The sequence below is a fragment of the Triticum dicoccoides genome, chromosome 6B (genome assembly GCF_002162155.2).
Source record: "Triticum dicoccoides isolate Atlit2015 ecotype Zavitan chromosome 6B, WEW_v2.0, whole genome shotgun sequence".
Taxonomy (NCBI): Eukaryota; Viridiplantae; Streptophyta; class Magnoliopsida; order Poales; family Poaceae; genus Triticum; species Triticum dicoccoides.
The window spans coordinates 459,708,414-459,727,641 of record NC_041391.1 but is presented as its reverse complement, the minus strand read 5'-3'; the positions used below and the strand labels follow the sequence as shown (position 1 = coordinate 459,727,641).

General features: G+C 42.0%; 1 pseudogene; it reads left to right on the top strand.

The window, feature by feature from the left end:
- Positions 1-9,455: 9,455 nt before the first annotated feature.
- On the top strand, positions 9,456-14,339 carry LOC119321194 (annotated as a pseudogene).
- The last annotated feature ends 4,889 nt before the right edge of the window (positions 14,340-19,228 follow it).

Sequence of the window (19,228 nt, the reverse complement as noted above, 5' to 3'; positions counted from 1 at the left end):
TCTCATTGCTCAAGTAGGCTGCCTGAATTTTGGTGGAATTTTTGGAGCAGCGTAGATATGAATTTCATCAAATTTGGCAAATCTGGTCCAAACTTGCAGAGACTGAATTTTGAAAAATTTGAAAAGAGGAGGAGTGGATCAAGATGGTTCTGGGTTGTGGGTACAAAGGACTGTCCAGGAGAGTTGGTTTGAGGTAAAAACCCAAATGCAATAGGGTACTTGCTTTGAAAATCACTCAGGCTCCAAATAATTTTCAGAATTGATTTGAGAGGAAAAATAATTAGAATAAAATCCAAAACTTTCTTGGATTAGTTGGGACAGAGAACTTAGGTTGATCACAAGGAGTAGGGAAGGTTTTGGAGGGGTTTTATCACATGGGCAAAAAATGCAAAGTCATGGGTGGTTTTCAAGATATGAAAATCCCAAATTTTTCATAGAGTTTCTTTTTAAAAGAAAAAGATTAAACTCCCAAAAAAATGAATTTGAGAGGGAACCAACAGAGAAGAAGTTTTAAAAAGGTCAAACACCAAAGTTTGATAAAAATAAAATCCTTGCCAAAGCAAAGGAAGTTTTTAAGAGGAAGGTTTTTCTGAAGAAAAAAATTAAATGGCCTCTTTTCTAAAACCACAAAGTTTTTGATAAAAACCACATTAAATTTTTTTTGGAGTGTCACAGACCTACCATATATTTGTTGCAAAATTGGACCAAATGAATTTTATAAAATACTAGGCCATATTTAATGCACAATTGACAAAATGGTTGGGTGTAAAAAGTTTTGATCCACCTCTGGTGAAAAAGACAAATTCCCGCCGATTCAGTTGGAAGCGGGTCAAATTTGAACTGCAGCTGCCTCATAGTTTGCCATTTATTTTTTCCAAAAATCATTTCTAGTTACATAAGTACCTATTTAATCATAAATACATGGTTTGGTGGCGATACGTCGAGGTTTGGACGGTGGCCGAGGGCCCCAACTCTAGAGCGCGTAAACTCGCATGCCCGCCGCGTGGTCACCGCGTGACCGTGGTGTTGCCATGTGTTCTGGGTGGCCTAGGCATGTCTAGTGGGTTGGGCACTCCCCAGGTAGGTGCTAGGAATAAAATAACAACATAATATTCTCACGAGGAGACCCATCGATGCTCAAACATGAATAAGTAGCCAAGTGTTTGATTAGCGGTACGGGAAATGCACATGGCTAATGTGCGTGAGCTTTGGCTGAGGATGATCAGTTACTAAGAAGACCGTCTTCACAAATTTTCAGCTCAAAAGGAGGACCCTAGGTGGTAATTGCTTTGCAAAGTACCACACTGGACATAAATATGAATGTTGAAGTTGGGCTCAAAATAATGAATGGATTGAGTTGGCATTTGGTGGAGGATGGTTATTTGGGCATAGGAAAGCACTGTGGAAAATGGATACCATTTGGACATGCCAAAGTGGTACTTCCTTCACAAAGTGCTGCTCTGAACAGAATAGGAAAATGAATATTGTTGAGTTATATTTGAACTAGGAAAGGAATTTTTTTGACATATTTGATGAAGATATGATTCAAACAATTTATGAGAATATTTTGGGAATTTTTGGAATAACAGAAATATAGGTTGCTTCACAACCTAGGGCAAAAATTGACACATGGACATGACACATAGGCAAAACTGATGAGATGGCGCCTAGTCATCACAACCCACCACAATCTACAAGGCTATGACCATCTATATTGGTCGTTAACAACTAAAAATAAGGCAGCAGACCTGCACTGTTTGCTTTGTGACCATTTCATGTAAGGAAATTACGACCTTTCTGACCAAAATGGTCGCAATGGTTTAGGGTTTGGAGCCCCCCGAATAGCTTTTGACCAATTGGTCTCAAATGGTCATAGATCTATGACCAATTCTTCCAGGGTCATTGACAGAAGGTCACTAGTTGCCATATTTCTTGTAGTGAGGCTAGCAAAAGACTAGGAAGCGACCAACTGAGAGAGCGACAACAGTCATAAACATGCATTAAAATTAATTCACACCGAGTACAAGCATGAATAGGATATAATCTACCATGAACATAAATATCATGAAGGCTATGTTGATTTGTTTCAACTACATGCGTGAACATGTGCCAAGTCGAGTCACTCAATTCATTCAAAGGAGGATACCATCCCATCATACCACATCATAATCATTCTAATAGCATGTTGGCACGCAAGGTAAACCATTATAACTCATAGCTAATCAAGCATGGCACAATCAACTATAATCTCTAAATGTCATTGCAAATATGTTTACTTCATAATAAGTTGAGTCATGAACGATGAACTCATCATATTTACAAAAAACAAGAGAGGTCGAGTTCATACCAGCTTTCTCATCTTAATAAGTCCATCATATATTGTCATTATTGCCTTTCACTTGCACGACCGAACGATGTGTGTAATAATAATAGTGCACGTGCATTGGACTAAGCTGGAATCTGCAAGCATTCAACTCAAGAGAGAAGACAGGGTAATATGGCCTCTAAGTTAAATAAACAATCATGCATATGAGAGCCACTAACATTTTCAATATGGTCTTCTCGACCCCCAAAGGAAAGAAAAGAAAATAAAACTATTTACACAGGAAAGCTCCCAACAAGTAAAAGAAGAATGAGAAATCTTTTTGGGTTTTCATTTTAATTTCTACTACAAGCATGGAAATTAAACTAACTAATTTTTTTTGTTTTGCTTAAGGTTTATCAAACACACAAGAAGAAAGCGAGAAAAAGGAAATGAAACTAGCAGGGATAATACAATGAAAGAGTATGAGCACCAACGACTAGAATAGTGTGTGAACATGAATGTAAAATCGATGAGAAATACGTACTCCCCCAAGCTTAGGCTTTTGGACTAAGTAGGTTTATTGCCAAGGACCGCTGCTACTCTCCCCGGTGTACTAGGAGGTGTAGTCAGGATACCACTGGCTGGCCATCTCCGGGTCCCACTGGTAGGAAGATGCACAATAAGGGTCCAGTTCAGGTTCCGGCTCAGGTTCAGGTTCAGGTTCTGGAGTGGATGCTTGGCCTCGATGAGCATACACCGCTTCCGGTGTGACAAGAAAATTATCTACAGTCAAATCAAACAACAGAGGCGCAGGCAAAATAATAGTCTCATTGTGTTTCTTATTAAATCTCAGGTTATACAAGAGCATATTTTCTTTGTTGTCAACAATGAACTCATGTGCTACCATGCTCTTGTAATCTAAAATGTAAGGAGGCAATTTTGTCTCCTCTTTCTCATGGTGCCTAATAGGTATCTCAAAATGTCTAGCAAGATGTGAAGCATAGATACCTCCAAAGATGGGGCCTTTTGTATGATTCAGGCTTAGCCGTTTAGCAATGACGGCACCCATACTAAAACTATTATCTCCAAACAAGGCATGATGAAGAATGATAATATCAGGAACATTAAAGTTTCCACTATTTCCATGACCAATCAAGCATCTACTAGCAAATATGGCAAAGTAGCGTAAAACAGGAAAGTGTATGCTAGAGATTTTCGCATCGAAACCCTTCTTTGGATCCTCTACAGTGATAGTGTTAATAAAGCCATCCACATTTTTACGATTAGGTTCTCTAATTTTCCTCAAAGGGTATCCTACACACCGCGCAAAAATTACGTAAAGACATTTCTCTGAATTCATCATATAAATGAAATGATACTGAAGGTGGTGACTTCTTAGGATAATAATAAATTTTTTGCACGAAAGTATTGGTAAGTAAGAGATACTGATCGATCCGGTCGTGGAGGAAATCGGTGAGGTCTGCATTCTCGATCAAAGAATAAAAATCTTCATGAATTCCAGCTTCTTTCAAGAAATTATCGCATGGCTATTTCCACGGCCGTACTTCCGCTACGCGAGGAAGATTATACTTGGCTTTTTCCTTCTCTTTAGCTTGTTTTTCCCGAGAACCTTGGCTAGAAGAGCCCCTCAAAAGTCTCCTTAACATTTTCTGAAAATTTCTGAAATTTTAGTAACTTCAAAATAAAAGTGAATAAAACTAAACAAGATTGGTAGCAACTACTCCTACAAGTGCCTAGAGCCTATATCATGCATTAGAATTTCTTGGGACCTCATAAATTCAACATGCAATCTCAAGAACATGGTCACCTATGCAGGAAAAATTTGCAATGAATAAAGCACTAGAACAAAAACTAATTGGACCAACGGAGGAGTCACATACCAAGCAACAATCTCCCAAAGCAGTTTTGTGAATGGAGCTTTGAGCAAGGAGATCGAAAATCACAGTAAAACGAGCTAGAACTTGTGCTTGAGCTGGATGGGGATTTTTTTTGGAAGAAGATGGAGTGTGTGGGTGCTGGCATAAGTGGAGGGGACCACTTGGGGCCCACGAGACAGGGGGCGCGCCCAGGGTAGGTGGGCGCGCCCTCCACTCTCGTGGCCTGGTGCTTGCCCCTCCTGCGGTGATTTCAGTGCCTAAAATCCTCAAATATTCCATAAAAAGTCATACTAAATTTGCAGGGCATTTCGAGCACTTTTATTTTCAGGATATTTTTCTATTGCACGGATAATTCAGAAAACAGACAGATAATACTATTTTTGCTTTATTTAATCTAAATAACAGAAAGTAAAAAGAGGGTACAGAAGGTTGTGCCTTTAAGTACTTGCTCAACTTGAGTAGCAACCATAGAAGCATATTTGCTAACGAGTTTGAGTTCACCTTTAACTCTAGCCATATGATCGCTCAAGCGTCCTATCTCGAAAGCATTATTCTTTAACTCTCTACCAACATAAGCATTAAAACTTTCTTATCTAGCCATAAAATCATCAAATTCATCTAAGCATGGGCTATGAAATTTAGTAGAGGGAATTTCAACTTTATCATATCTATAGAGAGAATTTACCTTTACTACCTGTGTCGAGTTATCAAGACAATGTGGTTCTTCAACAGGCGGTATACTAAGACCATGTATTTCTTGGTGGTAAATTCTTAAAATCTTCACCTTTAATACCTTTTTCTTTCATTGATTTCTTTGCCTCTTGCATATCTTCAGGACTGAGAAATAAAATACCTCTCTTCTTCGGAGTGGGTTTAGGAATAGGCTCAGGAGTTGGCTCAATTGGTTCAGGAATTGCCTCAGGAATTGGCTCAGGAAGAGTCCAATTATTTTCATTAGTCAACATATTATTCAATAGTAATTCAGCTTCGTCGGCTGTTCTTTCCCTGAAAACACAACCAGCACAACTATCCAAGTGGTCCTTGGAAGCATCAGTTAGTCCATTATAAAAGATATCAAGTATTTCGTTTTTCTTAAGAGGATGATCAGGCAAAGCATTAAGTAATCGGAGAAGCCTCCCCCAAGCTTGTGGGAGACTCTCTTCTTTGATTTGCACAAAATTATATATTTCCCGCAAGGCAGCTTGTTTCTTATGAGCAGGGAAATATTTAGCAGAGAAGTAATAATCATATCCTGGGGACTACGCACACAACCAGGAGCAAGAGAATTAAACCAAGTCTTAGCATCACCTTTTAATGAGAACGAAATATCTTAAGGATATAATAATAGCGAGACTTCTCATCATTAGTAAATAGGCTGGCTATATCATTCAACTTGGTAAGATGTGCCACAACAGTTTCAGATTCAAGGCCATAAAAAGGATCAGATTCAACCAAAGTAATAATCTCAGGATCAACAGAGAATTCATGATCCTTATCAGTAACACAGATAGGTGAAGTAGCAAAAGCAGGGTCAGGTTTCATTCTAGCATTAAGAGACTACTGCTTCCATTTAGCTAATAATTTCTTAAGATCATATCTATCTTTACAAGCAAAGATAGCTCTAGCAACTTCCTCTTCCATAACATAACCTTCAGGAACAACAGGCAATTCATAATCATTGGGAGAACCTTCATCATCACTATCATCAATAATAGCATCTTCAATAATTTCATTCTCTCTATCCCTAGCAAGTTGTTCCTCAAGAAATTCACCTAATGGCAAAGTGGTATCACACACAGAAGTAGTTTCATCATAAGTATCATGCATAGCAGAAGTGGCATCATCAATAACATGCGACATATCAGAGTTCATAGCAGTAGCAGGTTTAGGTGTCGCAAGCTTACTCAAAACAGAAAGAGAATCTAGTGCAGAGTTAGATGGCAGTTCCTTACCTCCCCTCGTAGTTGAGGGATAAATTATAGTTTTCGCATCTTTCAAGTTCTTCATAGTGAACAACAGATATAAATCCCAAGTGACTCAGAGAATAGAGCTATGCTCCCCGGCAACGGCGCCAGAAATTAGTCATGATAACCAACAAGTGTAGGGGGTCGCAACAGCTTTCGAGGGTAAAGTATTCAACCCAAATTTATTGATTCGACACAAGGGGAGCCAAAGAATAGTCTTAAGTATTAGCAGTTGAGTTGTCAATTCAACCACACCTGGATAACTTAGTATCTGCAGCAAAGTATTTAGTAGCAAAGTAGTATGATAATAAAGGTAACAGTGGCAAAAGTAAAGATAATACTTTTGTAGTAATTGTAACAGGAGCAACGGAAAAGTAAATAAGCGAAGCACAATATGTGAAAAGCTCGTAGGCATTGGATCAGTGATGGATAATTATGCCGGATGTGATTCCTCATGTAATAGCTATAACATATAGGGTGACACAGAACTAGCTCCAGTTCATCAATGTAATGTAGGCATGTATTCCGTATATAGTCATACGTGCTTATGGAAAAGAACTTGCATGACATCTTTTGTCCTACCCTCCCATGGCAGCGGGGTCCTAGCGGAAACTAAGGGATATTAAGGCCTCCTTTTAATAGGGAACCGGAACAAAGCATTAACACATAGTGAATACATGAACTCCTCAAACTACGATCATCACCGAGAAGTATCCCGATTATTGTCACTTCGGGGTTGTCGGATCATAACACATAATAGGTGACTATAGACTTGCAAGATAGGATCAAGAACACACATATATTCATGAAAACATAATAGGTTCATATCTGAAATCATGGCACTCGAGCCCTAGTGACAAGCATTAAGCAATAGCAAAGTCATAGCAATATCAATCTTAGAACATAGTGGACACTAGGGATCAAACCCTGACAAAACTAACTTGATTACATGGTAAATCTCATCCAACCCATCACCGTCCAACAAGCCTACGATGGAATTACTCACGCACGGCGGTGAGCATCATGAAATTGGTGATGGAGGATGGTTGATGATGACGACAGTGACGAATCCCCCTCTCCGGAGCCCCAAACGGACTCCAGATCAGCCCTCCCGAGAGAGATTAGGGCTTGGCGGCGGCTCCGTATCGGAAAACGCGATGAAATTTTCTCTCTGATTTTTTTCTCCGCGAGACGGAATATATGGAGTTGGAGTTGATGTCGGCGGAGCCTCAGGGGGCTCATGAGACAGGGGGTGCACCCAGGGGGTGGGCGCGCCCCCCACCCCCGTGGACAGGGTGTGGGGCCCCTGGTCTTGATTCTTTCGCCAGTATTTTATATATTTTCGAAAAAGTGCCTTCGTGGATTTTTAGGACATTCCGAGAACTTTTGTTTTCTACACATAAAACAACATGATGGCAGTTCTGCTGAAAATAACGTCAGTCCGGGTTAGTTTCATTCAAATCATGCAAGTCAAAGTCCAAAACAAGGGCAAAAGTGTTCGAAAAAGTAGATACGTTGGAGGCGTATCACGGCGCCACAAATCACATCACTGGCGAGCTGGAGAAAGTGACCATGCGTGAAAAGTACCATGGCAAGGATCACATCTGCACTGCTAGTGGAGAAGGTTTGAAAATTAGCCATATTGTTCATTCAATTATCAAAAACCCTCATAGAAAAATTCATCTTAGAAGAATTTTGCATGTTCCTAGTGCTTCAAAAAATCTTGTTTCTGTTCACCGCATTGCCATTGACAATCATGTCTTTCTGGAATTTCACCCTTTCTTCTTTTTGATCAAGGATCAGGCAACGAAGAAGGTGCTATATCGAGGTAGATGCATTCGTGGACTTTATCCCTTGATTCCGGAGATTAGAAGATTGAATAAACAAGTGTTTAGTGCCACCAAAGTGTCTTCAACATGATGACACGATCGTTTAGGACATGCATCTTTTTCATTAGTTGAGCGATTTCTTAGGAAAAATAAGCTCCCGTATGTTCGAGAGCGCGATGTTGAAACAATTTGTGACTCATGCCAAAAGGCTAAAAGTCATCAATTACCCTATCCAGTTTCTACTAGTATTTCTACCAAACCATTGCAACTTATCTTTTCTGATGTTTGGGGTCCTGCCACCTCCTCTGTTGGTAGACATACATACTATATGAGTTTCATTGATGATTATAGCAAGTTCTCTTGGATCTATCTTCTCAAGAAAAGATCTAATGTGTTCCAAGTTTTTCTCAATTTTCAAGCTCTCGTTGAACGCCAGTTTGATAGTAAAATTCTTGCTCTTCAATCTGATTGGGGAGGGGAATATGAGAAACTAGATTCTTTCTTCCAAAAACTTGGAATCTCCCATCATGTGTCTTCTCCGCACGCTCACTAACAAAATGGATCTGCTAAACGCAAACACAGACACATTGTAGAGGTTGGCTTAGCTCTTTTAGCTGGTGCCTCCATGCCCCTCAAGTTCTGGGATGAGGCGTTTCTCACTGCCGTTCATATCATCAATATGCTCCCTAGTCATGTCATTAACAATGAAACTCCTATTGAAAGACTCCTTCACACCAAACCAGACTACACCTCTCTTCGTTTGTTTGGGTATGCTTGTTGGCCTAACCTTCGCCCATACAACAATCGCAAACTCATGTTCTGCTCCAAGCAATGTTTTTTCTTGGATACACTGCCAAACTGCCTCGATATTCCTACAGATCGGGTCTACATCTCTCGTGATGTAGTCTTTGATGAAACAAAGTTCTCGTTTTCCGATCTTCATCCCAATCTCGGTGCACTACTTTGTCAAGAAATTCTTCTCCTCCCATCTAGCCTCACCGGTCTTGATCAAGGGGAAGATAATTGTGTTGATAAATTGATGACTAATTCTCATAACCATGCACTTGAGCTTTGTGATGATGGAGATGAAAACTGTGAAGAAAATGGTGCAAAAATCGCCCAAAACAGTGATGAAATCAGCCCCAACATGTCACATTTTATGTGTCCAGGTCTGGGGCATAGATCCTCCTCGGGATCAGAGCTGTAGCAGCCCAGCAGCAAATCTGCCTCGGGATCGATGCAGCAGCAGGACCACAGCCCACAGGAACCCATGTTGCCTACCATGCGCGCCTTCAGCGACCCAACGCCCAGCACGCGACACCCCTCCACCGGCTCGGGTGCATCCTCTGGCGCGCACAAATTAGGTGCCGACGCGTGAAGCCTCTGGCCCACAGATGGGCCCCGCCATTATGTCCGACGACAACCAACTAGTGCCGCACCCAGTCGACAAGAGGCAGGCATGGAGTCCCGCGCTGATCCGTCTGGCGGCGCGCGATCTGGCGTGGATTCTCCCAGGCCCACGCCACCATTACTCCATGACATGCCTTCGGTGGCCCTGCAGCCAGGTGGGGGATCTTCTGCGCCGGTTGTAACGCAGCTGCTGCAAACTACTGCCACAGAAAATCCCATGGATTCCTTCCCTGGTGCGACAGGAGCGTTGGAAGGATCTGCCTCGGGATCAACCGGTGCAGCGGCTAGATCTTCTGTGCCAAGCAACACTGCAGCAACATCTATTCCTCCGCGTGCATGCCTACAGAAAGGGGTAACAAAACCTATCAATTATAAGCAAATAACAAAATTCGGTTTGGCATGTTCAACAAGTGAGCCAAGTACTCTTGAGGAGGCACTTAGTGATACACGGTAGAAAAAGGCTATGGAAGAAGAATGCATGGGACTTCAAAAAAATGAAACATGGCATCTAGTTCCTCCATAGCAAGGTAAAAATTTAATTGATTGCAAGTGGGTTTTTAGAATCAAGAGAAAGTCTGATGGAACTATAGATCACTACAAGGCCAGACTTGTTGCAAAAGAATTTAAGCAGCAATATGGGATTGATTACAAGGACGCATTTAGTCCTGTTGTGAAAGCAGCAACCATTCGTCTTGTATTCTCCATTGCTGTTTCCAGGGGGTGGAGTATTTGACAGACAGATGTACAGAACGCGTTCCTTCATGGTGTTCTAGAAGAGGAAGTCTACATGAAACAACCTCCTGGGTTTGTAAGTAAAAGCAAACCATTTCATGTGTGTAAACTTGACAAAGCTTTATATGGACTGAAGCAGGCTCCTCGCGCATGGTACTCACAACTCAGTCAGAAGTTGAAGACACTCGGTTTCATTCCTTCTAAGTCTGACACGTCTTTGTTTATCTATAATAAGTCAAATACATCCATATTTGTCCTTATTTATGTTGATGAAATTATTGTCACAAGTTTGTCAGATGCGGAAGTGATAGGACTGTTGAAGGATTTGAGTGCTGAGTTTGCTCTTAAAGATTTGGGAGACTTGCATTTCTTTCTAGGGATTGAAGTCAAGAAACATGGAAGCAGCCTTCATCTCTCCGAGGAAAAATATGCCAATTATCTGGTAAGAAGAGTTGGGTTGCAAGGGTGTAAGTCCTCACCAACTCCATTGTTTAGTGCAGAAAAATTAAACCTTGCAGAAGGAGAACCTTTGAATCAAGAGGATAGTACGAGATACAGGAGTTTAGTGGGAGCACTTCAATACTTAACTTTGACAAGACCTGACATTTCCTTTGCTGTGAACGAAGTGTGTCAGTTTCTTCATGCTCCCACCAAAACTCATTGGACTGCTGCAAAGCGCATAGTGAGATATGTGAAAGATAATATGAATCTTGGCCTTACTTTCAGCAAGTCTTCATCTACTCTTGTTAGTGCTTTTTCTGACTCTGATTCGGCTGGATGTATAGATGACAGACTCTCCACTGGTGGGTTTGCAGTATTCTTTGGTCCAAACTTGATATCATGTTGTGCAAAGAAATAAGCAACTGTGTCAAGGTCCAATACAGAAGCTGAGTATAAGGCACTGGCAAATGCTACAGCTGAGATTATTTGGGTTCAGTCCATGTTGATGGAGCTTGGTGTGAAGCGCACTCAAGCCCCATGCTTATGGTGTGATAACCTTGGTGCTACCTATTTATCTGCTAACCCAGTGTTTCATGCTAGAACAAAACACATTGAGATAGATTTCCATTTTGTCAAAGAAAGAGTTGCTAACAGGCAATTGGAAATTCGCTTTGTGCATTCACGTGATTAGGTTGCAGATGGATTTACAAAGGCATTGCCCACAAGGAATTTTGAGGAGTTCAAGCGTAATCTCAACTTGACAAGGTTGTGATTAAGGGAGGGTGTTAAACTACACATATCATGACCCTATGTGATAAACCTTCGGTCCTCATGATGTCAACCGAACCTAGATAGATAGAGATAGTTTGTTCAAATATTATGTTATCATTGTAACTAGATATCTCTCTATTCTATCCCTTGGTCTCCAAGATGTACTCGATACCATCTGTAAGCTAACCCAGGGAGTTGCGCCCCTGGCTATATAACACGCAGCTATCGCCCAGAGCTAGGGTACGACATTCTCTCACACTCTCGAGGACTAAATCATGGGGTAGGTTCTGTTTCTGCAAGTGTTGAGGATAGTACAACTGATTTGTGAAGCCTGCTGATACCTACACTCTCAAAAAATCCAAAAGGAATGAATTTAAAGGTAACCCCCCTTCCCCTCCCCTTTAGCATCTACAAATAGGTTAAGGAATCCGGAAGTTTTAAAATGAAATACGAGTAAGTTTCAAATATTACAAGCTTACATGCTAACTTATACATGGTTTTTCTGCACTCATTCGAAAGACAACCATAGTTCCATGAGTTTGTTGTATGAGATGTCACTTCAATTATGGCTGATCTTGTGGTACGATGACTGTTCTGTATCTTTCATTTTCTTCAGCTTTATACATGATGTATTGTGATATCATCCATAGTTGGCTTGATCATATGCTACAAATGCTTTGGTTCATGATCTTAGATGTCTTTGTTCTTGTAATTTGTTTAGTTGCTTGATTCTCAAAGGTTTACTCCAAAAGTAATTTCCTGATGTTTCCCTTGACTACATGTTGTGAAACAAATGTAGGCCTTGGAGAAAGTTGTTGCAGATGCAATTACAAATGCTTCAAAGAAAATAGAGCATATCCTTAAGAATGTGAGTAACAAACATTAGCCACCACCTTTTTTCTCGGTAAAGAGACATTAAGAATATATTGTGATGCACACTTAACATATTTTTATTTATCCAGGTTGCAGATTGCCATTCATCAGGGGGGTATTTGCTGAAACCTGAACTAGAATTAGAAAACTCTAATCATGCATCTGGCAGTGGAAGGTACTATTTTTCTCCTACAAGTTCAATTCTGTGCTTCTTGATTAACCGGGCATTTCCTTCATGATGCCCTCTCCGTAGTTTTGTGTATAGTTATTTTCTACATGTTTGCTACTTCCGCCCACAAGCACCTCAGTATCAAACTGATGTATCTAACAGGACTATCGATGAGAACATCGAAGAAATTGCTCCAAGCTTAAGCATATATGATCCTGATATTGAGAAGATTGAAATTGTGGGCTCCCCGGTTTCAGCTGCAGGAGATGAAAAGGTCAATGGCAGTGATGGCAAAGTAGGTAGCTCTAGTGAGAGTGGAAGTGACAGTGATAGCAACAGTGACAGTGGAAGTGATAGCGTCAGTCAGAGTAGAAGTGCTGGAAGTGGCAGTGGAAGCAGCAGCGACAGTGATAGTGATGCTTCATCAAGAAGCAAAGAAGGATCTGATGCATTTGTGGATATTACAAGTGATGATAACAAGCCAGATACAACACGTAGGAAAGTAGCACATGAACTGAAGTTGTCTTCCTCGCCAAGAGATTTTCCAACATTTGATGGTGATGATGAGCAAATTGATATTGGTACAAATCTGGATTATAAGAGCACATCATCACACATTGATCTGAATAATTTGAATGTCTACAATGATGAGCCGGCATATGCCGCTGCAACAAGTGAGAAATTTGGTGCAAGCAATGTAGACATGCCATTAGAATTTCCAGGAAGCGAAAACATGGTGAGTACCAGGTTAGATCCAAGTATAGTTGATGGCGAGTATCCTAACAAAATATCTTATGAGGACAATCATTTTGATGATCCCTTAGCAGGGAGTAGTGAGAACTTACCTAATGAAGAAGCTATTCAGTTCACGGAGCAACATGGTAGCAGAAGAAAGTAAACCACAAAGGATGGAACAAACCATGTGCCCACAAGAATATCAGAGAAAGGTGCGAAATCCACCTTGAAAAGGTTTTCGGGTAATGAGAATGCTATTACAAAGACAGAAAGTGCCAAAAAGGCCAAGGTTGACTTTGCCTATTCAGGAGCTATAGGTTCTTTATCAGCACAGAGATAGAACTTGCCTCCTGACAAACATATCAAGGTCAAGCAAGGAGACGGGGAATGTTGGACGGGACACACATATTGAGCTACAGGTACAAGATATTAGTCCTATGGAAGGAAGGCATGTGACTCCTGGAGATCTCCAAAAGATAAATCAGAGCCAAAATCAGCCCATCCCAACTCACTCCGAGGGAAAACAAGAAAATATCATGAAAACAAGCTCTAAGAAGAAATTAGATAAGGTGCAGAAACCTTTGAATAGTATGGATGACAGCCCTGGAAATGTCAATTTTGACAACACTGATGATTCTGTTGCAAGAAAAAGGGGTAGGCATGGGGGATCTTCTCTTGATGGAAAAAATCACAAGCGCTCAAAGGATCCTAATATTGATACAAATCCCATGAATTTGACCAAAGGTGTCAGAGGAAATGTTAACCACAACATGATGATGTCTCTTCCTGAATGCACTGAAACTAATGGCAAGCCACCAATTTTGCAAAGAAATAGTGCTGAGAAATCATCTCCAAAAAAGGTGCTCCAGAGAGAGCATTTCTGATCTCGAGTTGGGTGAACATCGTGAGCTTCCTTCTAAAAATGACAATGGGAGGGCAAGGAAACAACTTGAGAGAAATAGTTCTTTTAAGTTGCTTGATGGTAAAGCAACTAATGTAGATAATTTCTACCCCAATATGAATACCAGGAAGGTTGCTCTATCTGCTTCCCATGATCTGAGAAAACCACCACCGCAAGAATTTAATACTAGAGGTAATATAAACCAGGAAGGATTCCCAAGGAAGCCCGCCGGATACGACTTTGATAATAATAGGTCTCAGCATAGAGGAAATGTTTCACAGGGTTGGCAATTGCCAAGGATTGATGTCTAGGTTATGATTTATGAGGCTTAAATTTTCTCTGGTAATAGAAAGAAGATGATTCAGAAGCTTATTCTAATATACTTTTGTTTTATTTGTCAGTGACTCCATTTGCCCATCAAAGAACCAGTGGGTTGAGGCCCCTCTCTTATGCACGGCTCCTATTAAGGTTGGTGTTATTTTTCGTGAGCCTTCCTCCATGTGACCTCAGAACATTTTAACATATGCTGAATAATGAGGTATCGTTTTTGGCAGTTCCAATATGCAAACTACACGACGGCTGACTGTGCAAAGACCGGAAAAGGGTCCTTGAGGCTTTAGATAATAAATCAAAGGAGTGATATATCATTCACACTATTTTCTGGAGGCCTCTCAAATGTATGTACAAATGCTCGTTATTTATCTAACATGGCTATTTGCATCTTTTATATATAATATAACAATCGGAGCTTATCGCACATTCAAGCATAACTTTCACAAACCAGAAGGCTCCTATGTATCCACGCCTAGCACAAGGAAAATCTTGGGATGAAGTAAGTACCGTTTCCTTGAATATTTGATTGATGAATGGGTTTAAACTGGACATTGAAAAATTCACCTATGGAGGAAAAGAAAAACCAAATGCAAATAAATGAGAAATATAGCTTATTCCTTTGGCCATTTCAGTAACAAAAGCTATCGGCTGGCCAACACAAAGGAGATGGAATTTCAGAGCGACAGAAACACGAATTTAATGTCTTTTAGGTAGTTCTCATTAAGGGTGGTAGTTGTAGGTTTTATGTTCAGAATTGTTCTTTGTCATCAAAGTTTCTTGAAGAAATATGTGCCTAGCGCTTCTGTGAATTATACAGTACCATATTTTCAGGATCTTGATTTAATGTTAAATGACTTGATGCTAGATGACAGTGGACAAGTGGATATAGTACCAAGGAGGCTGCACTATTTGTCGTGACTGGACAAGGGAAAATTCAAATGCTTTCTCCTGCAGGCACCCTCACGTTCAGCCGCGACACTATGTGTGGTCAGTAATTCTTACCATGCCAATAGCATCCATGTTGTACGTCCATCGGCTTATACAGGAACTAACATCTTCATAAGGTTTGAAACAAAACAAAAGATTGTATTGAAAGAATATTACAATTGCCGAAAAATTCTTATTGTATGTGCATGGCAGAGTTCCGAATGAAGCATGATTGACATGTAACTTCTGATTAACCCCATAAGGCACATGACATAGTGTTTTATTGTGATTTTACAACAGGCCCGCCTGCTAGGACAGTTAGATGGCGCGATCCTGGTTTCATACATACAAGTTTCCTCAAGGACCTATGGCCTAATCTTAAGTAAATAAGTGCTCATAACCTTGGCCTATTTGCACATAGGCTCCTATTATTAGCTATTCATTTGTACAAATGCAAGCACCTAGGAGATTTATAGCGAGTGCAAATTCCAGGTACACATACAGGGTTGGCCATTGGCTATTTAATGGTCAAATTGTTTGGGGATGTCAGTATAGATTCAAAGCACCTCCCTATCCCAGGGAGGATTCTTTACAGCGTGCCATATTTGGAGATTTGGGCAAGGTGAGTTATATGCCACTTCACCCGAATGATTTCTGCAATTTTTAAAATAAAATAAAAACTATAAGAGCATGGGGTAGAATTATTAGATTACTGATAAGCCTATGGAAGTGTTGGCGTGGCAGAGGCCATTTAAGCATCCGTTGATTTCTGGTCTGTCTTATCTGCACTCGAGTTGAACTATGAATATATAACAAGAGAATGTGCATTTTATTTTTGTCATAAGAGTATCAACCCTTTTTGTCACAGCGTCCATGATGCACTTTCAGTTAGGCTTAGCAAAAAGCTGTTTTCTACATAAGTTTTACAATGTTGAGTCAAAGTAACACATACTAAAAAGGAAGCAAACAAAATTGATTGCGTTCTACTTTTCGTACTCCCTCTGTTCAATTTTGTAAGTCTTTAGGACAGCTGAAATTGAACTGTTTTAGGTGATGTCTTAAATGTCTAAAAGGTCTTACAAAAGTGAACGGAGGGAGTGAATAAGACGAATTGTTCGCGGGAAATTGTTGAGATTCTTTTTGATGCCTGGCCTTAAAACTGACAACTGAACTCTTTGCTCAGACCGAGATTGATGTCTCAAATGAATACAATGACTTTGAGCATGGTTTAGTCAGCACAACACACCTACTGGTAAATGACTTGAAGAATATTGATATGGTGATGCATATCGGAAACATCTGCTACACAAATGGTTATCTGCCACGGTAGGATCAGTTCACTGAGCTTTTGGAATATATATTTTTCTTTTTTCAGATGGAGGCCAGGATTTTTTTTTGGAGATGTTCCTTTTCCTTTTTTGGAGATGTTCCTCTTCCTTGCTTATATGTGTATGCTTGTCAGCAATTAGAGAAAAAAGGGGTGGAAGGGTTGCTTGCCAATCTGGCACCGCACAAACTTTCTATCAGGAGGCGCCACCGGGTGGCGCCCCAACCCCTAGTGTTGCTAGCCAACTTGGCTCCACGAAGCTCCCCTCGATTTGGTCCACTCCTAGCTATCGGATCGGCCATCAGACGCATTTGGGTTGTTAGATCTTCACGTCATGGTCAAACTCAATTTTCACCCCACAGTCATTTTCATTGGCCAATGACTGGTGGGCTCATCTCGTGCGCTGATTGACTGGGTGTGCCTTTTCGATATCCCCGAGGGATTCGCCAAACCCCTCTGCCCGTGCCCCATGCTCGACCTCGAGAACAAGCAAAATGGTCAAACCCTAGCCGCCAAACCCTCTCGTCCCGAGCCCCGCGCCCCCTTCACCTCATGTCCTCCCCGCTCCATCCTCTCCCACGCCGCTGCCCCCCCTCCCTGCTCGCCTCGACGGCCTCCTCTCCTCCCCGTTCTGCCGGCACCCTTCCTTCTCCCTGGAGCAGAGATGCCTCAGGCCAACTCCATGCACGACCCCAAACGGATGTCTGGTTTGGCCGGATTTTGCCCCTTTGGGGTGGCAATGGGTTCACCCATGTCCGCTTTTGTCCGTTGGGTCGTGTGTGCGCCCACCGCGCGGCCGCACCCCAAATCATGTTCGTGTTGGACGTGATAAAAAAATGAAAAACTTAAATAAAATGAGTAAAAAGTAATTAAACGCAGTTAAAAAACATAAAACATTAGTTAGGGGTCACGGCCACAGAACGGCCCAGTTTCATGGTTCGCTTAACGGCCCAGTGCCATAATTAACATAAAAACAAAATAAAAAATGTTGCCCGCGTGCTCCTGCCGCGCCCCTCGATGTCGTGGCCGTCACCGTCTTCAGTGGCCGCCGGGGTCGTCATCGTCGCTGACGCGGTCGACATGGGCCGGCGGCGTCCAGAGGTGGGCCAGCGGTCCGTGGTGCGCGGGGGTGGACTGGAAGGTGCAGGTGCCTGCACCACCTCCTCCCGTGGCAAGGCGTCCCGCTCTGGTGACCGTGGCGGCATGGGGCACCAGTTCACGCCCCACGCTACGTGCGCCATCTCCGGAGCCGTGCACGACCAGCTCCACTGCTGGCCCACCAAATCTAGGTGGTGTTGGGGAACGTGATAATTTCAAAAAAAATCCTACGATCATGCAAGATCTATCTAGGTGATGTATAGCAAAGACAGGGAAGAGTGTGTCCACGTACCCTCGTAGACCAAAAGCGGAAGCATTTAGTTAACGCGGTTGATGTAGTCGAACGTCTTCGCGATCCAACCGATCCAAGCACCGAACGTACGACACCTCCGTGTTCAGCACATGTTCAGCTCGATGACGTCCCTCGTACTCTTGATCTAGTTGAGGCCGAGGGAGAGTATCGTCAGCAGGACGGTGGGTGACAGTGGTGATGAAGTTACCTGCGTAGGGCTTTGTCTAAGCACTACGATGATATGACCGAGGTGTGTAACTGTGGAGGAGGGCACCGCACACGGCTAAAACAATTGTCAACTTGTGTATTCTAGGGTGCCCCCATGCCCCTGTAGATAAATGAGCAAGGGGGAGGCCGGCCGGCCCTCCTAGGGCATGCCCCAATAGGGGAATCCTACTAGGACTCCAAGTCCTAGTAGATTTCCACCTAAAGGGAGAGAGGGGGAAGGAAGGAGAGGGACAGGGGGAAGGCAAGGAGGCGCCCCCCCTCCTTCCTTGTCCTATTCGGACTCAGGGGGAGGGGGCGCGGCCGGACCCTCTCTCTCCACTAGGGCCCATCGAGGCCCATTAGTTCCCCGGGGGGTTATGGTAACCCTGTGGCACTCTGGTTTTATCCGAAACTTCTCCGGAACACTTCCGGTGTCTGAATATAGTCACCCAATATATCAATCTTTATGCTGGACCATTTCGAGACTCATCTTCATGTCCGTGATCACATCCGGGACTCCGAACAATATTCAGTACAACATATCACATAAACTCATAATATCAATCGTCATTGAACGTTAATCGTGCGGACCCTATGGGTTCGAGAACACATGACCGAGACATGTCTCCGGTCAATAACCAATAGCGGAACCTGGATGCTCATATTGGTTCCTACATATTCTACGAAGATCTTTATTGGTCAAGCCGCATAACAACATACATTGTTCCCTTTGTCATCGGTATGTTACTTGCCCGAGATTCGATCATCGGTATCTCAATACCTTGTTCAATCTCGTTATCGGCAAGTCTCTTTACTCATTCTGTAATACTTCATCTCGCAACTAACTCATTAGTGACAATGCTGCAGGCTTATAGTGATGAGTATTACCGAGAGGGCCCAGAGATACCTCTCCGAAACACGAAGTGAAAAATCCTAATCTCGATCTATGCCAACCCAACAAACACCTTCGGAGACACCTGTAGAGCACCTTTATAATCACTTATGTGGTGATGTTT